Consider the following 25,623-nt stretch of genomic DNA (forward strand, 5'->3'; position numbering starts at 1 on the left):
TCTTAAACTTTGAAACCTTTGTACGTTGGGAATCAATAAACTTGAGATGCATTTTTAAAATGTGGATATGTTATTACAACATAATATTTTCACTAATGAGCCGATCCTGATTTTGAATTAGCAATGAAGCTGTATATGGGATTTCCCCCTCAGATTTTCTGGAATGCAGGACCACTACATAAATTCATATATGACATGCAATAAGTAACACTGAGAGAATAATTGTTACAAGATGTTCGAGAACTGAGTACGGCTCCAAACATCTTTCCTAAGAACTGTATGGGCAAAATTAAACCTATAAATTAAAGACATTAAACACAATTAAATCAATCTCTCTGTGCATCGTTTTAAAAATAAATTGTGTCGGGAGTGCCAATTTGACTTTTACACTCCAAGTTCAAAAAATGCTTCAATACAGAAATACTTTTTTTTCTTAAAACTTTCAACAAAAAATGGAAATTGTCAATCATTGTTTGGGAATTGTGGTGAATTGGCTGAGGGCCAATAAACTGAGCTTGCACCTTGGGAAGATGAACAGTGGATTGGTACTTACTGTGTCCAGGAAAAATTGGCGAGTTGTATTGCATCCTTGTAAACTGCTTAGAGATTATTACAGCCAAGCAGTAATGTATATAAATTGTGTAAATAAACAAATTTCCTCATTTCCCCCCAAACCATTTGAATTCTATGGATTCCAAAGTGTAATACAGGCGATTCTCAACTTAAATATTTTTTCCCCAGGATGCTCACCCCTTTTCTGCCAAGCGTGTAAAGTTGAATGGATGCATAAGTTAAAAAAATGTGCATAAGTTGTGAGTTATTTGTACAATAAAATACTATAGATGAGAAATAAATAAAAGGAAATGAATGCACCAATAAAAATATGATTAAAAAATTTACAATTACAATTGCCAGAACAGGCAGGATAGTGTTCTGTCAACACCCTAAGCATTTTTCAGGTGGTCTATGAAGAAAAATGTTTGGGAACCACTGACATACAGCAACCCAATTCCTATAGTTTTTGTAATTCTTATTATTAATTAAATTTCTATACTGCCCTTCATCTGAGGATCATAGGGCAGTTTAGTTTACACAAAAATACGTAACTTAGTTACAAACAAAAACAAAAACCTCCGCCCATAAAAGCAATAGTTGTCTGCATTTCTCACACGTATAATTAGAATTTGATTTTTAGACCGGCTATAATACGTTTCAGTTACTACTAGCCCTTCATTAACACCATTCACAAGAAAGGCTTGGCATTCATTTTTAGTTAATGTGCGAAAACATCCTCAAGTGAATTGATTGGTAGATAACATTTGCCACCTTACAACCAAGCACCTTGCAGATTATCCTGCCATGTTTGTGGCTCAAAATGCACTGGATTATTAAGGGAATTACTCTGATTAAAGCATAATCATGATCAGATGAATTACATAATGTTAAATCATCATCATTAATTAAGTTTACAGACCTAGACAAGAGGCTACTAATGCCTGATGGTTATTTTAGCATTTCGTCACTGTCACTTGTAGGGATGGGAAGCAAAACATGCTGAACCCACCAATAAAATAACCCACGTTCGTTATATATATATTTTATTACACACACACTGACATTTGATGCCTGCAGAAACCCCTTGATCTCAAATGTATTTCTGGAAAGGCTGCATTTATTCATTTTCCCTTCTCCTCTCCCTCCCACCCACCCAAAAACACCTCTTTTAATTTATGATGCACAAAGAACTCCAAAAAAGAAGAGAGTGGACTATGCGCAAAAAATTACGCACGCCGTGGCAACCTTGTAATTTTGTGAGATGAGAGCACATATGTATGTTATCATGGCTTTTTTTCTTTTTTCTTTTCAATAGTTGGGAGAACCAGTGCTCTTGAATAGCTCTCTCTCCCTTTAACCCGGCATAATAAAGCGAGGGGCGGAAAGAAAAAGAAGCCAACGGCAACTCCACCCGACGCCGCTAGAGTTCTCCTTCTCCCAAAGATCCGCGCCTTCGTTCTTTTAAACCCTGTTTACCCCCAGAAAGCTGGAAGTGTGGACAGACAGGGAGAGAAGAGAGAGAGAAAAATTCAGACACAATAAAACTCCGATGGGGGGAAGAAATATGTAGGAGGAGGAGGAGAGGAGGAAGGAGGCAGCAGCCTTGGGGGAAGAGAGGATTGAAAAGTTTCGCCTGGGTTAACTTCTCCTCTTCTTCTCCTTCGCTCTCCTTTCGCAGCCACAGAAAGAGCAGCAGCCCAGAGCACAAGGTGAGAGAGACGCTCTTCGGTCTGGGGAGGAGGAGGAGGAGAGCAAAGGGGGGCGATTGTGGGGGGAGAGAGAGAGAAAGAGAGGCACGACTTTGAAATTTACAGCCCTGTGGGAGAGATTAGGATGTGCGCCTTTCTGGGAGAGATTAGGGTGGGTGGCTGGGTTAGGGAGGCGAGGGGAAGGCGGCGTCTCCGGCGTCTTCTTTTTTCTTTTTAAATATATGATGGAGGATTATAAACATGGCGCCTTAAAAAAAAAAGAGAGAGAGAGAGAACGAGAGAGAAAGAAACCTCTACAAAATCATGTACACACCCGAGCCCACAAGAGGAAAGGGTTTTGCTTTTATTTTTTTTGTAATGGGGGGAGGTTGAGCCTGCGTAACATGCCCCTTTCTGTAGGTATATGTGTGTGCAATGCACAGATGAGATACATGCAGCACATATAAGGTCTCAAATGCGTGTGCGTGGAGATCGCGGCTGCAAATAATAATAATCGGTGGCGCCCACTGGTTTGGTATTTTTCGTCTTCTTCCCTGAATCGTGTTTGGGTTTTTTTGTCGTGCAAAATACGGGTCGGGAATGCATTGGTCGCTGATTTTATCATCCATAACAATTCTCTATACCCCCCCACCGCAACACACCCTGTTGGGGTCTTAACGATTTTATGGGGGTTTTCTAGCCGGTATTAAAAGTTGCATCTGCTGTACCTGCGGGTAAGGTGGGGAAGGGGCTTCGCGGGGCAGAGGCGGAGAGTCTGGGAGAGGAAAAAAGGTGTGCGCGCGTGTTAGACAAGCGGGGAGCGGCGGCGGCGAGGGTGGTGGGAATTACTTTCCGGTTGCGGCCTGCCCAGAACCGTGGAGCCGGGGCCTCGAGTGGCTGGGCACGCCGGGCAAGGCGCAGCCCTCCCCGGCCGCAACCTTTCTCCCCTTCCCCGCGCGGTTGGGCCTCCCAGACGGAAGACGCCTGTTTGCTTCCCCGCGCGTCCCTCCCTCCTCTCCCATCTCGTCTGGCTGTGGCTGCTTTTGGAGGCAGGTTTGGACCGAGTTAATGGTAGGGGCTGGGTGGGGTGGGAAGAAGGGGAAGCTCCCCATAGGGAAAGTCAAGGTGGGAGGAGACGCCCTCCTGCCCCACAACATCGGGGGAAGCGGGGAGGCGCCTACCCACGCCCACTTCCCCCCTCCCCAAAAAAGAAAGGTGAGGGGAGACGGTGGGTTGGGTCTCTTTGCCTGGCCCTCCTTGGTGAGGAATAATAGGGCAGGTTTTATCCTTCAAACAGGAAAAGGGTGGGAAGGTTATGCTCATTGTTATTGGGGGTGGACAAGGCTTAAGAATAGCCGGCCCCCTCCCCAAAAAAAGACCTCCCCCCTGTGGGGTAAGGCCGTGCATGAGGGTTATTTTGGGTGAAACTGACTCTCCCCGTACAGGAAAGGTTGATGCAGGAATGCCCTGCATTCTCAGGCCTACAGGATGTGGGTGTTTGCCAAAAAGAGAGGGAGATAAATGCACAGGTTATTACTTGACTTCCCTCCCCAAAAGGTTTTTTTCTATTATTAAAAAAAACCACAATAACATAAAAGTTAATGGCAGTGCTATTTTTCTAGAAAACAAGGTGCTGGAACTCGCCATGAACACCTCCCTTGTTCTCTAGAATGGCAGTGTTGCCAGAACTGAGTTCTGGCGAGTTCTGGCTGGAAAAAAAGCCCTGGTTAATGGGTACATATTCAGGAGAACATAATGTTCATAAGTTATGACTTCTTAAGGCTACTGGTGTCCTCGCTGCAAGGGTTCTAAAGGAGTGTTTGAAGCTCAAATGGGGATTTCCCTCACCCTTTCAATCAAGTTTTGATGGATTCATGAACTGAGTTGTTTAACTGGTTGCTTCATGTTAACATGGTGTACATCCCTTTTAATGGATGAAGGATTGTTTCTGGTCTACTGGAGTTCTTCACTGCTTTTTATTCCAAATTAATGTAGTGTAGGTCTTCTTTCTTCAAGGCTTCTGGTTTGCGTAACTTGGTGGCTGGGGTTTGTCCCTGTTGCACAAAACGTAAGCATGCAAAGGCTTCCCCGATGTGTTGCAAGGATAAGGTTGTGCCATCAACACAGAAAGGGGGAATTTTAGACTTTGGGGCAAAATGTGGCCCTCCAGGTCTCTCTGTCAGGCCCTCAGGACTATCCCTAGGCCACACCTCTCAGCAACCTTGCTCTGCCTGCCTAGAATGTGTCCTTGAACTTTAATAATGCTTGCCCAGTTGGAGGATAAAGAGGGATGTGTGGGAACATTTGTAGAAAGAAGCATACTGTACAAGGCAACATTGAATGGTCAGTGGCCCCAGCCAGCTTTTGCTTGTGGCCCCCAGAAGGTTACCTAGAAGGGAATGCGGATTTTGAGTTGAAAAAGGATCCCCACCCCATTCTAACAGTGGAGTAGTTATGCTGGCATGCTGTTGTATCATGTTATGCTCTCTCAGTGCTCCTCTAAAGTGAATAATGGCCTAATACGTCTAAATGTTTAATGAGATGGTAAATATATTTATTACTTTTTTATTCCATCTTTGCTTTGTGTAGCCAAAGGCGGCATACATGGAGTTTCCAGGTAGTTGATCAAATCTGGGCCTGTTTAGTTTCAACAGCACTGCTTCAAAATGTGCCTTCGAGAGCTCTGGTGTCTTGTTTTGTTTTCTCTGTGGGTTTGTGAAGCCATCACACATTTCCCTCCAGAGACATTCTTTTCTCTAGCCCTGTCCTACAACTAATTATGTGTCCTCTGATGAGGCATTTCCTACTATAACATCTCCTTCATAGTGTAGCTTGAGTAGAAAGGTAAAAACACCCCGAAAACCATACTGAAATAAATCTGTTAGATGTTTTAATCCCAAATCCTATATTCCACCAATGAAATGCCACATTGTAAAAAAAGCCACTCTGTGTAACCCCCCCTGAAAAACTTAAATTTGTCAGTTATGAATCATAATAAAACAAAACATTGAGGAAATTTGTCCTGCTGCATCTTTAAGCATTGAAAACATATTTTTAAAAGATTTCAATACATTAAATATAGATCCCACCCACCCATTCTAGTTGTATTTCCAAAATAATGAATCATGCATATTCTGCTGCCACAGCAGTATAAGAATCTGGATCAGGAGATTGCTTCTCTTCCATGAAAACCTAATTATTTTTGTTTCGCTCATTGCTCAAATACCAGCATTTAAATTCCCATAATATTTATTATTTTAAACTGTTCCATAAACAAGTAATGAGTAGGGTGGAATTTGCAGCACAGAAATACAGCAGGTTATGTTGTATTATCATATCAAAATATGATATATGAAATATGAAGCACTCCACAGCTATGGAGTTTAATTATATTCTGTGGTGTCTTTATATGCTGGGGTCCCATGAAGCATGAACATAAAGAACATATATGTGACACCCCTTACTTTAGGATGCATCTCATATTGCAGGGCATCTGACAGCATTGAGAGAATTTAGCAATTTCAGCCAGATCCTGACTTCATGACTCCACCACCAGCAGGATAACATATTTGTATTTTGTGATACTTAATCCGGTATAATTACCGTATTTTTCCGTGTATAAGGCTAGGGTTGTTGTTGTTTTAACCAAAAAATTAGGTTTAAAATTGGGGCTCGTCTTATACACGGGTGGTGCTGAGGGGTGTTTTCTTAATTTGGAGTCCCCCAAAATAGGGGGCATCTTATACATGGGGGCATCTTATACATGGAAAAATACGGTTATTCACCACACTTCCTCCCATTCACTAATACAGAAAATGTAGATCACCCATAACCCTTATTGGAAAGATGTAAATATTTTTAAGGGGTATCTTATTGCTAACTTGTATGCTGTTTGTATTAGTGTTAATCAGCCCCGCCTCCAAATTGTGCTCTCTGAAGAGTTTGTTGTTGTTTATACCTAGCTTGGGGATGTTAAGCCTAATAATTCTGTAATTCCTAATTTCTATGGAGCACTCAAATTTTATCTAGGTAGGGGATTTTAGGGATTTCCTTTTATATTGCCATTTCAAATGATGTACCGTATTTTTCGCCCCATAGGACGCACCGGCCCATAGGACGCACCAAGTTTTTTGGGGGGAAATAAAGGGAAAAAAATTTATCCCCCCCCCAGGCGCTTGTGGGGCCGGCAGCGGGGAGAAGCGCTCTTCTCCCCGCCGCCCGCCTGCAGACCAGGTCCGGGGACAACGGGAAGACGCGCTGCGCCTCCCAGCTGTCCCCGGAGCTTGCGGGGCCGGCAGCGGGGAGAAGCACGCGTCTCCCCGCCGTCAGCCTCCAAGCCACATCGGGAGACAGCGGGATGGCGGTGTTCCGCCTCCCCGCTGTCCCCCGACCTTGTGGGGCTGGCGCTGCGGCTCTCCTGAAGCCTGGAGAGTGAGAGGGGTCGGTGCGCACTGACCCCTCTCTCCAGCCTTCAGCGAAAGCCTGCATTCGCCCCATAGGACGCACACACATTTCCCCTTCATTTTTGGAATACGGTACATATAAACCATGATAAGCAGGCACTACAGGCCTTGATCTCTCTGTCTGGTTGCACAGTACTCTTCAGAAGCAGATTACTTTCTCTTTCTTTATGAGGAATGTCACATAAATGGCAGAAGATATGACAGCTGTGGTTTTAGAGTTTGGTCTGTTTCTAAAATAACTTGGACAGCACAAGCCCTGGTAGAACACTGAGCTGCGAATTTTATATTACACTTTTCCATGTGCAAAATCCTTTACTATCCTTAACCTCATTTAATATCACAATAATCCTGGTTAGACTGAGAGATGACAGAGAGGACCACCTGTTGACCTTTGTGGTTGGAGCAGGAATCTGGAGTGGGATTCGGTTTTTTAACAGCGCCCCACGGCAACTCACAACAACCTGCTTTTAGATAACATTTTTTACAACGTGGCATAATGCAAGTGTTCTATAGAACATTAAAAAACAACAACCTCTGAGTGGTAGGATTCCGTAATCAGGAAGAAAGTGTTGCATCACTGTCTGTTTATTGTGTTTTAAATATACTGTGAGCTGCCTTGAGGACTTTGGTTGGTAGGAGGGGCATAAATAGTCCTAAATAAACAAATAAAATGAAGTAGAGACAAGATTATTCTGAAGGAGAGTCAACGTCATTTTTCAGAACGCAACAGAAATTTGGGAGGGCAGGAGCATTAGAATGGAAACCTTGTAAGTCTGTCTTGTTCAGCCTGGGAAATAGGAGAGATACCACTAAGACAGTTGGAGAGGTGGAAGTTCCCTCGGCCCAGATGTTATTTACGCAGAAGGTTCCAGGTGAAATTTCTGGCATTTCCATTTAAAAACGACCTTGGAGACCTGCTGCTGTGTCTAGGAATACAACCCTTATTTCTATATTGTCTAACACTGAGAGTAACGTCTATGAGCAGTTACATCTTTGCAAGGATTTTGTTAGAAGTCTCCTTGTTCACCCTTCAGCCTTTCTCAAAGCTAAAGTGGGGCTATATTTATGCTGCGCTTGGGATATAAGCATTTTGAATTCTTAGTTCCAAATGTTAGGCGGTCCTTTATTCAGCCGTAACATATATAATAGCTGTGTCAGTGTGCTAGGTGTGGGGTTATTTGGGGGCAGCTTTACAGCAGAAGATTAAATCAGAACTCTCAAAAGAATTCTGAGCACAAGCCAATTTTATATTAGTGTAAGGAGTGCACTAGAATAGATTAAACCAGATTAATGTTCGCAAATGGGATGATAACCGAAAGTATGGAAATGAGTAAATGTTGGAGCGGAATGAAATTGGGCCAGGCTATGTGTAAATGGTTATGCGTAAGGTGCTTATGAAGAAATCAGTAATGCAGTATTTCATTGTATTTTTCTGGCGCAGTTTTGTTAGCAAAACAAAGCAGCACGCCCTTTCCGGCACTAGGGCCTTGGAAAAGCTTTCTTGTTGAAGAACAACAGAATTGCTTGATTATGGGTCTTCCATAAATCAGTTGTTTTGCAGAAGTAGAAATGGCACTCGCTTAAGAAACGCTAATTGATTAAATGGCATTAAAATATAGAAACTGCCAGTATATCAGATATTGATGTGCTATGGTGTAGGGCAATTTTACTTTGCATTTTGACCTTCTAGGTTAATCACCCTGCAGGTCAGATAGCAAGACAGAAGAAAGGGAGATCTTTTCACTTCTAAGAAATCTTCCTTTGTTTAATTTTAAGCATTGTTCGATTTGCTTTTCAGAAAAATTGAGACGAGTAGGTCTGAGGGTAACGAAAGTCAACTAGTAGTTAGTTCATTTTTCATTAATCACAAAAGCCCAGGCTTCTCTCATCAGCCATTTGGAGCACATACTGGTGTTTTAAGAGAATGCAAAAAAAATTCTGTCTCTTTTATATGAGTTTAACATACAGTCAGAATTGTCAGTTTCATGGGCTTCCATTTTAGGCATGTATTGAGAGCTAAATAAATATTTGTTAACTTGCCTGGAAATGTTTATGGGGGACCTTACGGTTTGCAAAGTGAGAACGCTGCAGAACATTCTGTTTCCTGTTGATCTGTTACTTTATTATAATTTTGGTTGGGCTATGAATAAACACTTATCTCTTATCCTTATTGGTATGTGTTGGATTTCTTAGGGTTTATTTGTAAGTAATTATTCAGTGTGTCTTTATTATATTGGAAGCTAATTGCCTACTGCCATGGTGGCTTGTTACAAAATATGTGGCATCCCTCCAATTAATGGCTATTTTAATTTCAAAAAAACAAAAACCACCCCCCCCCCCACAACCAAACCCATCAACAAGTGGCTTAAACTTACCACAAATTAAACATGAACACTATAGAACAACCATGACACTTGATTGGAAATAATCATAGTTGTTTGTACCACAAATGTAATTTGTACCGTGGCTTAATGCTCCATAAACCCTTATCCATTGTTCATGTTGGTGCCTTCACATTTCTATAACTTTATGAATGCTTGGAACAGCTGCTATTTTCATTCTTTAATAATTAGCATAGTTGCATATTATTATTAATTTTATTTAGTGATACAGGTTCCATGCTTGAAGCTAAGCAAGTGTAAGTCAGTGCACAGATGGGAGACTGCAGAGAAACTTTGTGTACACCACCTTGAGTTCTTTGGAAGTCAGTGGGATAGAAATGAAATAAGTAAAATAAACGGTGGAATTCTGCAAACTGTTTATCCGTGTAAAAGTACATGAGAAGGAAGCCAGAACTCTGAGAGTAAACACTTCCCCCCCAAAAAAGAGCCACAGAACTGTGGGAGGGAAACTGGGAAGGTGACATGTATGCTGATGCCATGGTATAATAGCACTTGTACTTAATGTATTTCTGTAAGGTTCTGGATAAGTAGATACTTTTCAAAGGGTGTAAGCTTTCTGTTCTATAGATCACATAGAATTGTATTGTAAAATCTACATTAAATATATATATCTATATATCTCTATATCCATCTATCTCGCTGGGGGAAAGTCTGTGTCATGACATTCTGCTCCCTCAAATTCAGAAAATGTATTAAAAGTGTCACTGAATAAACACCCCACCAAACAAAAATCCTTAATATGCACTCATCTCGCGTGTGTCTTATTCCTTCTTCGTTTATCCATGCAAGTATTACCTCCCAGCTCAGCCTTGCTCTTGCCTATTTAGGATGTGCATAATTTCACGTGAAATTAAGAAGAACAAATTCCTCTGAGATTGTAAAAATCCATTTTATTTTCAAAGTACTGCCTTTACAATGTGCAATAATACCACCACTACTATCTATCTATCTATCTATCTATCTATCTATCTATCTCTATCTATCTATCTATCTATCTATCTATCTATCTATCTATCTATCATCTATCATCATCTATCTATCTATCTATCTATCTATCTATCTATCTATCTATCTATCTATCTATCTATCATCTATCTATCATCTATCTATCATCTATCTATCTATCTATCATCTATCTATCTATCTATCTATCTATCTATCTATCTATCTATCTATCATCTATGGTGCTACACAAGTTATTTGACAAGTAGTCCTGGGAAATTCTTCAGCTCAGGGATACCACCCATAAGCGACAATATGGGGCTAAATGCACAGTTGCTTGATGATGGTACTAAGTAGGGAACTATATTGAGGTCAGTTCATTCCCTCTTTTCCAGGACATTGTTAATATTTATTTATTACATTTATACATCACTTTATACCATCATGGAACTCATAGGGCTCCCATGGCCAGACCAAGGCCTGCAGAGCTTCTGCTCCTTTGATGCCTCATCTGCTTTTGGACCATTCCTTGGAACTAAGGATGAGCAAGGAATATCAGTCCCCTAACTTCCTACTACAGTGTTCCAGTGACAGATATATTGGTGGTGGGAATCTTGAGTTTCATGTCAGCTACCATCTTGATGAGAGGTGCTGGATTGCAACAAGTTCCATGAACTCCAGTTCTGTTCCAAAATTTATCTTCCCCATAGGTTTGAGAACTTTGTTTTGTTTTGTGTCTCCAAGCGTTCTTTATGTGAATGTGTGTGTCCCTGTCTCTTGAAAAAATCCTTGCTTGCTGTACTACACCTTTGCTTCTTTCCATTCAGCAGAGGAGAAAGGAAAGAGACATGGAGTTGTATGTTTTCTCACTCACTTATTTATTAGATTTATACAGTATACCTACCACCTTTTGTCTGAAGATCTCAGAGCGGTTCACTAGATAAAAATACAGGATGAAAGCACAAAATAAATAGTTAAAAACAAAACTGACCATTGGTTAAGGCAAAAAAAACCGTTGTGAGTTTTTCCTACAGTTAAGCATCATGTGTTCAATGACAATGAATGCAACAGCATGCCCAAATGTATGTATAAAGTTGTCCAGTAGGCAAGTCTATTGGCCCCAAGCATCTTAGAAGCAGAATGAGACAGAAGCAACTGCAAGGCCAACACTGTGCCCTCTCTGACAGTGCAGAAGGTTTTGTTTCCTCCTTGTTTCCATCAGCCACTTTGACCTTTACACTTGCCTTTCAGCAGAGAGCTGCTTAATTGATATAACTGACAGCTTTAAAAATTGGCATGTTCTGCAGTGAGCACTGAATAGGTCCAGGTGGTAGCTGCGGTGGCCTCTGTTGAGATGAGTTTAATTTTCAGTTCAGTATGTAATTGATACATCAGATTTCAAAATGGTTCCAGTCACAGTGGTTTACATGTGTAAGCACTTGGGAGATAAGGCGGTGTGGTAGGTGGAGCTAAGCTGGAAACAAGCAGTGGCTTGACCAGTCCTAGGAAAACACAATTTGAGTTTGCAAGGAGGAAGGACTGACAAATGTAACCATGTATTTCTGCCATGTCAACAGCGTTGGTGTAGCCTTGAAAATCATTTAGGGGGTAAGTCATCCAGTGTCCTCCTTCATTCACCTGCCCCGCTTTGACTGGCGAAGTACTGGTTCTTTGAGACAGGGAGAGAGATGGTGCCTTGGTAGATGTTGGCCATGCTGTTTTCATCCCTGGGAAGAGGTGGGCAGGCAGAAGGGTCTGTGGGAGAAGGGGTAGAAAAAGCAAAGACCTGGAAAAGCAGAATGCACGCATTTGAGAAGGCAGTAGCTGATGAGGGTGGAGACATAGGAAATGAGAGCTGGGACTTGAAAGTTGACAAGATGCAGCTGTCTAAAGGAAGAGTAGATGCATAGAAGAAGTGTGAGAGGGGAAGCAAAACTGAGAGAGACAAAGAACAGAAAGGAGAGGAGCACACAGATAATAATAATAATAATAATAATAATAATAATAATAATAATAATAATAAATAAAAATAAAATTTATTTATATCCCGCCCTCCCCAGCCGAAGCCGGGCTCAGGGCGGCTAACAAGACTAGTGTGATATGAGATTAGAACACACAAATTTGAAATAACAAAATCTTGCGGATCCAGGCACAAGGAAACATTTGAATTACAAAAAGGTAGCCCCAAGAGCGCTGGATATATTCGATTGTTGAGCAGCAGAACTGCCGAGACTATTGGGAGTAATGAATACCTCTGAATAAGTACATAAGGACCTAGTTGCTGGATCAGATCAAAGGTCCATCTGGTCTAGCATTGCATCCTGCAGTGGCCAGCCAGATGCTTTCAAGGAGACCACAAGCAGTGCGTGGAGGCAACCGCCTTCCCTTCCTGATTACCCACAGCAGGAACTGATAGCTAGACACACACACAAGCTCCAAACCTGGTGGTTGTATTTTGCTGTTGTGGCTGATTGGCCGCAAATTTGTCTAAGCGCCCTGTCATCATGCCATCCAAGCCAGTGTTCAGCATTGCATCTTGTGGCACTGGTTTCTAAACTCATTGTACATTCTGTGAAGTTGTACATTTTGTCCTTTATCTGCTGCCAATCAATCTTTGTGGAGCTGTAGTATTATAGCTCAGAACACAGAGTAGTAGGGCTTTAATCTGTTTAATCTGTAGACTAATCTGAATCAACTAAAGCTTTAGTTGATTAATTGGTTGGAGAGAAATTTTAATCTGTGGGGTGGTAAATGAATGGTATACTTCTTTTGTATCTCTTGGGGTTATTGTATGTTACTGCGAAATAAAATGAAAAAGAAAATACTTAAGATATTTTTTCCTCCTAACCATAAGTACTACCTTTGTTTATAAAGTTACGCTATACTTTTCTCATTAACTCAAAAAAACACTAGTAGAAGTTTCATGCAGCACAAATGAATATAAACACAATGGATTAATTGGTTAAAAGGCAGATAATTAATCACCTAAACGTTCTTTAATTTGTTGACAACCATACCAAATCTCACTCCTGTGAAAGAGATGTGAAGTCGCTTAGGAACCCTGAGCAACACTGAATTGGTAGTTGGTAACCTGCCTTGAAACCTTGTGAAAGAATAACCTAACAAATGTACCTATTATACGTTTTTATTATACTGTACTGCACTTGTGGTAATGAAGCATGATTGGCTGAATTGGTTCAGTGACATCGAATAAATAGCTTGCAGTCCAGCTTCTGTGAGAGAAGGGAAAGTTGTCCGTATGGCTGGGATTCAAATGTCACACAAGGAGGATTGGGCAAAGGCTCCAGGAATATAATGATCAGGGAGACCAGGGACAAGGACGCTGAAGGCAGAATAGGCAGTGGACTGAGAAAGAGGACCCTACGGCTAGAGCTGGGGGAATTGGATTTGAGAAAAAGAGAAGTGCTGCCGGAAAGGGCTAATAAGAGAATTCGTTCTGAAGAAACTCGCAGTGCTCTTTGCTAAGGGAAGAGAAATCCTAGAAGAGCTGGCCAAGAGACAGTGGCTAAAGGAAGTTGAGCAAAGTAGGGAATGATCTGTAAAACAGGAACCAGAGGAAGCAATGCGTTGTAGAGATAGGGAGTTGAAGAGGAGGACAAGCCAAGGGGAAAGTACCACTGCTGCTGGGAACTATTTAGAGCCCGTAAACAGTCCATGTTGGGTGGTAGTGGTGGGGACGAATATTGTGTGTGTGTGTGTGTGTGTGTGTGTGTGTGTATCCTTTTAAAACATTCCAGTCCTGTGTCTCACCCAGCAATCCAAACCTCTGATCCACCATGCTGGAGGGGGTCTAAATGAGACGGGTAGACACCAGCCCAGCCTATATCTGTTGACTTCTGATAGGGGTACAAAAGTTTGCATGGCGAAGAGGGTTTTTTTTATATAACCCTTCCACCATGGCTTTTGCAAGTGGAACAGCTGTTGATGTAACAGTGGCTAATTAAGCCCCCGCTGCTGCCTGCTAGGGGTTCGAGTTGTCCCATTAGTCTGCTATCAAGGACTATTTTTCAGTCACTGTTACCACCAGATAGTTGAGTTCTCTGGATGCCCTGAAACGGGTGAGGAACTTTTGACCCTCCAGATGCGGCAGAAGTGCAACTCACATCAGCCCCTGAAAACATGCCCAGCTGCCAGGAATGTTGGGAGTTGTAGTTCAGTAACATCTGAAGGGCCAAAGGTTTTCCCACCTTCGCCCTAAAACAAGCATGAGACATGGTGAAAAACTGCTTCTGTGTTTTCCTTGCATGACAATGTTTTTCAAGAGTACTCTTGTTTTTTGTACTGTGGGTGCAAAATAGATACCTATTTCAGACCAAACACTTTATGAAAAATGTTTCTTTATTATAGAGTAAGAAGTGTATAAAACATCAAAATGCACTGGTACTATTTATCAACATACTTGCTGTGTACGTATTTCCCCCCAACTGTGCCTCTGCCTTGTGTTTGCTCATATACCTTGTTGCTCTGAAGGAGGCCCTAGATTTGTATTAAGAAGCATCAAACTGTTCTGTGTGCAACTTGGTTTGGAATGAAAATTTGGGAAGGTTGGGGCCATGTCTTAGTTCCCACAGTTGCATATTTTGCTTGGCTTGACACAGTACTGAACACCCGAGTTCTGCCTGAGAAGATACGTCAACTACAATTATCCCCCCCGAACCTCCAGGCAATTCTTTTAAGGCCCCAAACTGTTCTGAGTATTTTATGGGTTAAAAACCATGACCTTGAACGCAAATGGCTATTCTTCAAGAAGCTTTAGGAGAGAACAAATTCAACAATGATATTTAAGCATTCCTCTGGGAAATTACCTTTGTTCCCAGTCACAACAGATAGCTGTTACCCTGTGCCTGGGAGAAAAGGGGCTCAGGCAGGCAGGACGAAATCACCATAACACATAATAGGTTTCACATTTTCCCAGACTCTGTGTTTTGCTGTTCCACTTTTAAGGGGAGCAAGTCATGGACCTTTGGAGTTACTATACAGATATTTCTTGTTCGTTTTTTAAAAAAATTGGTTGTATATCATTTAGGATTGGGACAGAATTTGTAAGGAGCGTGAATCGATCATACCTGTGCCAGTTACTTTATTAGCTCAGAGGAAAGAAATGAGCGAGAAGGCAATTGTGATTCCTATAATAATCGAGTGAAACATATTGAAGCTGTACCTAAGGTTAAAGGAAGTACAAACCTTTAAAATGTCTCCTATTCGCAAACTGCCTTAAATCTTATCTCCTCTATCTCTTTGGGGTTTTGCTAGGCTCGTCAAACAAGTTTGCGCAGCCACAAGTTAATCCTGCTCCGGTACAGCAGAAGAAAGATATGCTTTGCTGCTAGACTATACAAAGTCCAGTGGCAAAGTTGAGATCCCTTTTTGTGATGGTAACAATGCTTCTTAGAAACAACTTTTTATTTGAAAACAGGAGGAAAGGGACATCCTCTGTGCCCTGTTCCATTTCTTCACTGGCAAATCAGGTACCTTGGGGAAAAAGGAGATTCAGTGGTACTTGTTAGATTTGAGCAAGGTTTGGGGTTTCCCCTCTTCTTTTGAAGTTGACTTTTATGAATGTAGACGGGTTGCTCTTAGGGGTGTTCTGCTAACTGCTTAGAAGCAAATAACAGTTGGTGGATCTTGAAACAGGAGTAGTCAAGAGTTTTGGCTGTTTTCCACGGTAGGAAAATCTAATACAGGGGTAGGCAACCTAAGGCCCAGGGGCCAGATGTGGCCCAATTGCCTTGTCAATGCAGCCCGTGGACAGTCTGGGAATCAGCATGTTTTTACATGAGTAGAATGTGTCCTTTTATTTAAAATGTATCTCTGGGTTATTTGTGGGGCATAGAAATTCATTCTTTCCCCCCCCTTCAAAATATAGTCCGGCCCACCACATGGCCTGAGGTGGACCGGCCCACGGTTGAAAAAGGTTTCTGACCCCTGATCTAATAATGAAAAACCGACAGAATTTTCACATACAGTGGTACCTCAGGTTAAGTACTTAATTCGTTCCAGAGGTCTGTTCTTAACCTGAAACTGTTTTTAACCTGAAGCACCACTTTAGCTAATGGGGCCTCCTGCTGCACGATTTCTGTTCTCAACCTGAAGCAAAGTTCTTAACCTGAGGTACTATTTCTGGGTTAGTAGAGTCTGTAACCTGAAGTGTATGTAACCCGAGGTACCACTGTATTACATTTATAATTAGTTGGATGAGACATAACCAGGCAACTTAAAGGGGAGAGAAGGAAATGTTAACAAACATTACCAAACATGCTCGCCCCTTTATCCTCCCAGATGTTACATTAGATGATTACCAAAGAACTGCATTAAGCGATGAGTGATATCACAAAGAATTCTTCATTAATGCCCCGTTTTGCCCATAGCAAACAGAGAAGCTTCCCATTGTTAGTGTCTTTTTTCAGAGAACCATAGAATTGTAGAGTTGGAAGGGACCCTGAGGGTCATCTAGCTGAACCCCCTGCATGCAGATTCCCCGCCCCCCCCCCATGTGGGGCCTAAACCTACAACACTGAGATTAAGAGACTCTACCAATTCAGCGATCCCTAGACGGCTTGTTGTATTATTGAAAAGTGCATAGGAGAAATTTAAACAGGCGAAACTTGACCTATATCTGTGCTATTTTCACTAAAAATCAGAAACAATGCTTACAGTGCTGCTTGAGGTGAGAGTCTCTTAACAGAACATTGCTTCCTACAATTATTTCAGGGGAGTTCAGACAAATGGGTAGAGTCTCACTGTGAGACCTTTGAGAGCTGAGCGTTCATTTGGACCCAGGGTGAGAAGTGTGTCAGAAGGAAAAGGAATTGATATTGATTATATATATATATATATATTAGTAGCTGTGGATTAGTGTAACATTTCTGTACAAAACTGTTTATTATTGTAATATTTTGTTCTGTTGTCGCTTCGGGTTTTTTGTACACCACTTAAGAGATATTTTTTCAGCATATTAAGCCATATAGGAATTAAATAATCAAATTACAGAATAATATTTAGGAGCACTGTGTTAATGGTATAATATAGTATTCGAGTCATACAGTAATCTTCTATATGAAGCTGCCTTTTACGGAAATATTGGTTCATCTAGTCAAAACATGTCTACACTGGCTGACACCTGCTCTCCAGGGTCTCAGGCAAATTTGTCCTGGCCCTGTTGCTATCGGAGGGCAGATCCACACCATTTAAAACGCATTCAACACACATTTGAAGCACATTACGTGCCCCAAAGAATCCTGGGAAGTGTGGCTTTCCCCTTACAAATGCACACTTCTCAGTACCCTCTACGAAGTACAGGTCCCTTTGGGGGAAGTCGAGGGCTTTAAATGTGTGTATGATGATGATGATTTGTACCCCGCCCATCTGGCTGGGTTTCCCCAGCCACTCTGGGTGGCTTCCAACAAAGATTAAAAATACATTAAAATGTCACATATTTAAAACTTCCCTAAACAGGGCTGCCTTTAGATGTCTTCTAAATGTCAGGTAGTTGTTTATCTCTGACATCTGATGGGAGGGCATTCCACAGGGCGGGTGCCACCACCGAGAAGGCCCTCTGCCTGATTCCCTGTAGCTTTGCTTCTTGCAGTGAGGGAACCGCCAGAAGGCCCTTGGTGCTGGACCTCAGTGTCCGGGCAGAACAATGGGGGTGGAGATGCTCCTTCAGGTATACTGAAGGATGCACTTTTGAATATATGCTGTGGATATGCCCTAAAAATCTTTCACTGCAGATCCTGGGGACTGAACCATGGGCCTTATGTATACACGATACATTGACTTGTACTTTGCACTCTTCCCTCCCAAAGCAAGGGTAACCACTCAGTATTTATTACAGATGCCACATTTTGTCCAGGGAACTGAGTGGATTAATTTAAATCCAGGCAAGTTAAAACCATTATTTAAATTGCCAAGGAAAAAAAACACGATCTAAGGTTGCAATCCCTTTACGCACCTACCTTGCAGTAAAGTCCCTCCAAACTCATTGGGACTCACTCCTGACCTGGTGTGCGTTTAACTGTACTGTAAGCCATTGATTTAAATCGGTTTTGGCACTGCATACTTCATACATTTCCTGAACAAGGATGTGTACTAATTAGTTGTAACAATATGTCATAGTACGTTATAATCATTAAAAGATATTGGTTTGCAACCGAGTAGAGCCTTTTATACAATCTAGGAACAGAATCCAGTCTTGGAGCAGATATAAAATAGACCCAGATTGTAAGTTTCATTCCATGCAGTAGGAGAGTTGCACGCATGGAGTACAACTCCTCTTCAGTTTATGGGATGGGGGGGGGGGAGTTAGGATCCAAGCCTTAGCCTAGGTGCCACAACTTTATGCACCAACTCTCATTGGCATTTCACGGCACAGTTGCATCACATGACAGCGTGGGTGCAGGGAATAGCCTCCGCTGCCATTTTGTTGCTGTGGGTTTGTTTTTAAGCCCTCCCCCCCCCCCAAATCTTTTTGCCATCTTGTCGTGCATGATTTCCCCCTCCCTCCGCAGCTTTTAATCAGTAGACGCTGCTCCGTTGCTAAATTCTCTCCACGACTTAAATATAGTGAGAGGCAATCAGTGCCCAATTACATATCTTCGTATTAACTAATGAATTGCCTTTTTAGATATGCCACCATAGTTTAATAATAAATTTAATATCTGGATCTGATGTTTTTTGAGTAATAACAATCTGAATATGTTGCCGAGGCTTATTATGTGCCGCTTAATTTGTATTGATGAAAACTTGTTAAAATTAAAAACGTTATGAGGTGATTTGTTTCTCCCTCACGGTGGGGGAAAAACTAAACAAAACAGCTTTTCTCCAAGATTTTACCAATAAAAATTATTCCTAGTAATTACTGTGCCAATCCTGTGCTGAATTAATGAAATTCTGTGATAGGTCTGCTCATTTACTGCTTCTTAAAGCAACTCCCAAATTATAGGGGGAAAATGTCATTTTTATTTTTTATGATGTGTTTGTCTCCCGCCTTCCTCGTGTATTTAAACGATGGCTCCAGCTCATGTATTCTTGGACTGTAGTGCTGGTGCTATTAAAGATAAATCACTAAAATGGCACCATTTTGCTGTTCTGGTAGATAATGAATTGGTGACAGATATTTTTGAATTCCGTTTTGAACGTTCACTCATATTCTCATTTAATTATGTGAAGCATTGTAACTAATCACTGCACTTTCAAAGATCTCACTAGAACAGGGATGTCAACCACTGTGATCTGGCTGGCTTCCAGGCTGGGTAATTATGTTCTGCCATTCTGAATTCCTCCCGCAGTTTCGACTGGATGTTACGACAATTATTTATTTACACAGAACGCATATGAATGCTGGCTGCTTGCAGCGCGGTACCGCTCGCTGCTGCACAAAAGCGGCAAAAAATCCCAGCTCCCTAATAATTTTAAATTTTGTCTATAAAAAGAGGCGAGGATGCCTAGAAGAGGTAGGGTTTCAGAAGATTGCAAGCGGGGAACATGTATGGGGATCCTTTACCTGCGTATAAAATGGAGGAAGAATACATTAGAAGGAAGGAGAACACGTTCTTAATCATTAAAGATGCATGAATTGGAACAGGACAAAACGATAAGGGGAAACGGAAAGGGCCGCCTTATGGAGAGAATGATAGAAGCATATACTTTTATCAACTTGATGACTGTGTTCAAGTAACTTCCTGGGCTGGCACCGTCACGGAGGAGAGAGATTCCACCCTCAGAAGCCCTGGTCACCTAACATGCATTGTGACTAACACTCACTTCTTCATCCTGTGTAGGGGTGGTATCCTGGCAAACTGTGTGAACTGGGCCAAATAATCTTACAGCTCCTTAAGGGCTGGTACAGTGGTACCTCGGGTTAAGTACTTAATTCGTTCCGGAGGTCCGTTCTTAACCTGAAACTGTTCTTAACCTGAAGCACCACTTTAGCTAATGGGGCCTCCCGCTGCTGCCGCGCTGCCGGAGCACGATTTCTGTTCTCATCCTGAAGCAAAGTTCTTAACCTGAAGCACTATTTCTAGGTTAGCGGAGTCTGTAACCTGAAGCGTATGTAACCTGAAGCATATGTAACCCAAAGTACCACTGTACATGCAACAGAATGAAGGTGGTAGAATAGATGGAATCATTGCAGTTTGCAAGTGGGAATAATATTTTTTTTAATGTTCCCTCATGTTTTGGGAGGAGCACACATAGTTTTCCTTCCCAGCTCTCTTCTGGCTCTGCTAGCTTTGTGATTTTCAGGAATATTTTTTCCCCCACGGGGAAAGATTAAAAAATTATTCTTCCCCTTCCTGCCGTCTGAAATTTTATCATCCATTCTGCCGGTTCTTCAGGGCTCCGCCACTGCATTACTGCCTTCCTTCTCATGCAGATCAAGCTATATTGGATCTCTGGCCATGAACTTTCATAGGGTACAACCCACAGCATCAGTCACATGCCATGCATCTTATTTGATATTCATAGCTGTGGTGGTCATATCTGTACACTGCCGTGAATTCTGATATGCAATGGGGTGGTGCAAAAAAAAAAATGTCTTAAATAAATAGAAATATCAGCCAGAAACTAGATGGCATGGCTCAGATTTTGTGATGTTAACAAGGGAGATTCCATGTTTGTACTGTATTTAACAATTACCTTCTATTCTTCAAGAAAATTATAGAGGGTGCTTTTTACAAACAAAATATATAAATATCTGGAAGCAAGCAATGTTTCTCACCCCTTGCCTACCCTTCCTATTAACCTGATACAGTGCAGTCCTGTGCATGTATCCTCAAAAGCAGCCCTCCCAAGAGTAAGTGTGCTTAGGACTGCATCCTTACACACTTGGTCCATCTAACCCAGAATTGTATAAACAGGCTAGCATTGGTTCTCCAGGTCCTCAAGCCAGAGGTCTTTCCCAGTCTTCCTTCCTGCGACAACAGGATTTGGACCTTAGGACTTCTGTTTGCAAAACATGCCCTCTGCCATCCCAAGCCCTGTCTGTGGGCCCGGAAGGTTTCGTCATAAGATCCTTCCACTTGGCAGTTAGCTAGAAATCCACAAATGTAAATCGGGAGAAGCTTCACCAAGTTTGAAAATGCAATGACTATTTACAAAGCAAATCCCGATTGTATTGAGTCAAGTTCGACTTAAAAAGCTGTTTCTTTGGATGTGAGCTGTGCAGTTGTCTGTGTGCCTTGGCTTTTTGCCCAGGTTACACGTTTCCTTAATGATAGGGGTTTGATCCAGAGCAGTAGAGCATGAGCAAGGATACACGATTTGCACGTGCATCAACAGGATGAAAGGCCTAATTAAATGGGTGTTGCATGCATGTGAATGGGATTTAAGCAGTCCCAGATCTGTACGTGGCAATCAGCTGCTGGCAAAGAACAGCCCCTTTCTCCTGGTGCACTGTATGATCCACTTTGGAACTTTTTGTATCGAGATCTTTTTTTGAATAATAGTAGGAACAACATGCTGTGCCTGTTCCCATATTCACAGATGAAAAAGCACAAATGATAAGCGGAGTTTGAGAAACTAATATGTGTTTTTGTTTTGAACTACTGTCCTAGTAATTTGTAGCTGCAAGTGATTTTTGTTCATGTGTTTTTAATACCATTATAATTTTATTTTGGGGGCCGCTTATCTGCTCATATCTTAAAGGAGGATGTGTAAGTAAGGCTTCAACCTTATGCTTGCATAGCAGGGAGCAAGTTCCATTGAAAGTGTGGCTTCGCTTTTGAGTAAATGTGCATAGGCTTGTATTGCATGCCTGGAATAGATCTCAGTGCTTCTTCTTGATAAAGATTTAAGGGTGGACATTGAACTGGATTAGTCTAATGTCTTATTGCTCAACAGTCGTTTCAGATGTTACCGTTCACTTACTCGCATCTTAGACCTAGATAACATATGAGAAGGGTGCTTTGATCTGATAATCCAGACTTGGGTCTGGATTTACTTATAACACGTGAGAAACTAGATCAGTTGCAATAAATGTTACTCCTACCTCCTTAAAACCTGCATTGAGTAAAATCCAGTGACCAAGACTCCATGGGATTCATTATAGTCCTTCCTGTTATGGTATATAAGTTGCAAATTCTAAATTTACTAGGAGTCTTTAAATTTTGATTGGGAACTTTTCTGAAAGTTATGTGGTTCATTAGTGTTTGCTTACATACCAATGCAGGAATAGTTTATTCCATTTATATGGCTTCCTGTTGAAAGCCTGCACACATTTTTAAAAACTGCCTTCCTTCCCCATTTTTCTTCAAGAGTACAGGGTGGCTCACAACAGCTAAAAATGAAGGGATCGTGGTGTTGGAGAGGTGCATTTCAAAATACGCAGGAAAATACAACATTTTGGGCAGCCAAAATAAAAGGCTCTGTAAGGCAAAATTGCTGAAATAATTTCTGTACTAAAGCTACTGGAAGGTGGCCAACAAATATACATATATACATATTTAAAAGATCTTAATGTGTCAGCAAATGAATAAATCTGTTATAACAAAAATAGGCAATGTTGGAGAACGGTTTGTGAATAACCTTACTATAACCTTGGAAGAGTGTTACGGAATAATGAGTGTAAGGCCAGGGCTAGGGAGCCTCGGGTTCAAATCTCAGCTCTTCCATAAAGCTCAATGGTTGAACTTGGGCCGGTCACTCTTTTTCAGCCTAACCTATTTCATAGGATTGTTGTGAGGTTAAAAAGTGGATTGTATGAGGTGTGTACTCCAGTCTGAATTCCTTTGAAGAAAGGCAGGATAAAACTGGAATGAAGAAAACATATAGGTCAAGGTGTGACCAAAATAGGAACAGAGTTGTCTTAAACCACAGCAAGAGTCAAGGGAAAGCAGAGATAAGACTAAAGAAAGGTCTGAAACTGCAACTATAGTCCTGTGCAAAAAATGATCTTGGGAAACAAACTAAACCTGAAGGCCAAGTACAGTGGTACCTTGGTTTAAGAACAGCTTAGTTTATGAACAACTTGGATTAAGATTGCTGCAAACCCGGAAGTAGGTGTTTTGGTTTGTGAACTTTGCCTTGGAATAAGAACATGTTTTGCTTCCTGTTGAGTGTGTTCCATTTGTAAATCGAGTCCCCTGCTGCTATGGGAAAGCATGCCTTGGTTTATGAACACTTTGGTTTAAGAACGGACTTCCGGGATGGATTAAGTTCCTAAACCAAGGTACCACTGTACCAAATATGAGTGATCTGTTTACTATCTACAAGATGAGTTTGCTGAACAAATGATGAGTGCTTTAATCTTTGACACCTGTTGTGGGTAGGCAGGTGCCTAGACCCAGACTTCCCAACCTCTAAAAACAAGTGGTGATAGCTGACAACACAAACCACCCATGTGGTGGGCAAGAAGTATCATGCAGGCATCTCCTTGATGCCGAATATAGATATCCTGTCCACTACTCCACTTGACAAACTTTTCAACTTTTTGCAGATGGTTGGACTGCAGCCAGTAGGTGGTGGTTGTCTCTAAAGACCTTGGTAGGACAGGGATCAAATTGCAAGCTTTTCATGCAGCTGGGTATTCACTATGAGCTTCTTGCTGCATGTGTCCCAGCTAGGAGCGGAGTCAAATCTCAGCGTTCAGTAATTATCCCTCTTAGCAGTTAAAGCTCCATTTTAAGATCTATAACCTATCTGAGTTGGTCAGTCCTCTACGTGGGTGGCCAAACTCCATCAGGGGATTGTGGCATACCTTGGCTAGGGCACAGAGCACAGGTGGGCTCTGTGTGTGGCCCCCAACACAACCTGAAGCTGCGCTGTACCTTCCCATCAGAGTTTCTTTCAGTTTGTTCCTAACTTGGCTGGGTTGTGTGTGTGTGTGTGTGGGGCAAAATACTGCAGCCATATAACACCTTGCTTGAGGAATTGGTAGCCAGGGCCAGTCTCCTACCTGGTCAAGTTCAAGGTGTTGGTGCTAACATATGAAGTCCTTTCCCGCTCAGGACTGTTAACTTGAAAGATCGCCTTATCCCTTCAGTGTTAGAAACTGAGATATGAAAACTAGGAGCTAAATGGCACCTTAGACCCAGGTTATGGGCACAACAACTGAATGTCTAGGCACGCTTTTTAATGACAAGAATACAAAGCTGAAAATGAACGAGCTGCAGCTAAATTATTATGTTCATTTTTCACATGGTCTAGTCCCTCCCCTGCCTACCCCCCTAATATTCTTAAGAGGGTCTCTTCTCCAGCCTTCAGAGAGTAGCTAGAAGTGGGGAGGCAGAAAAAGGTCCTCCTTTCCTTCCACTCTGCAGTATAATCTGAAATCTTAGGCGCAGTCCTGCGCCCAGAGCTCAGAAACTGCTCACGCTAATGAAATTCCCTGTCGCAAAATACACCTAGAACAACGGGAGTTTCGAACACTTTATCTCTTATATATCCAATAGGTCACTGCGGTCTGCTGGAGAGCTTTTCCTGCAAGTTCTAAAGATATCAGAAGCTCACTCCACAGTAACACAAAACGGGGCTTTCCGTATGGCCGCTCCCATCAAGTTATGACAGGCACCCTCTATCCCCACTTTCCACAAACTGAAGACATTTCCCCCCCGACGGATTTTCAGTTTGATGAATGAGTTTCTGCCATGGGTGTCTATTTTGTATTGGTTTTTTGTGTTTATTTAAAATATATCTGTTGGTTTGGTTTTTGCGTTGTTTTCACTGTTTCTTCGCTAGTTTTGTTGTGCATCACTTTGAGACGTGTGCGTTGAGTGTGATTAAATAAATCATGTACATATTGCACATTGCCATTGTTTGCATAATGTATGTAGTCTAAAAACATAAAGGTAGTTAGTACAGCCCCTGTTTGCTTGCACGATTTCCATTCTTGACCTCACCTGGACATGCAAATTGCAGCAATTTCTGCTCTCATTTCTGTTTCTGGTGAAATTCTCTGACATCCTACTTAACAGTTGGTGCTAAGAAAACGTATAGATCTGTAGGTCTGTAGAAACATCAGTAATACGTGGCATGTTGGGAACTTCAATTCCCCATTTTTTCTGCTTCAGTCTGGAACCATGACTGTACCAAAATCAAGATATCTGTTCTTGTCTCTCTCTTCTCCCCCCATACACACTCCTTCCCTCTCTTCCCTCTACTTTGATAAATAGACATTTGCTCTCCTTTGCGCCCAGAGATAGCCAAATATACACATATGTAGCATCCCAAGACACATTCAGTCACAGGTCTGCACACATGTGAACCATCCTCTCAAACATATACATGGGCCCATTTCTCCCTTCAATCAATAGCTATGGAAGGAAGCAGGGAAGAAGCCTTTTATGTTCTGTAGAAGGCAGACAAAAGCACTTCCTCTGCAACCCTTCCCTCCCCCCTCTCTCCTCCTCCCCTTATTCTTGTCCATTCTCTGAAGCCACAGCCAGTTCCTCCTTGGAACAAGCATTGATACACATCTTAAGGTGTATGAGCACTGAACGATAAAGCTGCATGTTGTAGTGTTTTGGAGGCTTGTTTTAAGAACCCGTTTTTATTGACAATTTCTGGGCTTGGTAATAGGATGAAATGCGATCCTCAAAAACAACAACCCCCAAAGCT

The 25,623-nt window shown here is 41.8% G+C and overlaps 1 protein-coding gene across 10 annotated transcripts in view; it reads left to right on the forward strand.

Moving 5' to 3' along the window:
• Positions 1–2,014: 2,014 nt before the first annotated feature.
• Positions 2,015–25,623, forward strand: part of ZMYND11 (zinc finger MYND-type containing 11) — a 103,775-nt gene continuing 80,166 nt past the window's right edge. For 6 of the 10 annotated variants that reach the window (XM_028751443.2, XM_028751448.2, XM_028751449.2 and 3 more), the window contains exon 1: positions 2,015–2,264. The gene's annotated coding sequence lies outside the window, so the exon portion shown is untranslated. The remainder of the gene's footprint in view (positions 2,265–25,623) is intronic. The other 4 variants (XM_028751446.2, XM_028751447.2, XM_028751450.2 and 1 more) reach the window with 2 other exon arrangements.

This window comes from Podarcis muralis, chromosome 12, assembly GCF_964188315.1.
Source record: "Podarcis muralis chromosome 12, rPodMur119.hap1.1, whole genome shotgun sequence".
Lineage (NCBI taxonomy): Eukaryota > Metazoa > Chordata > Lepidosauria > Squamata > Lacertidae > Podarcis > Podarcis muralis.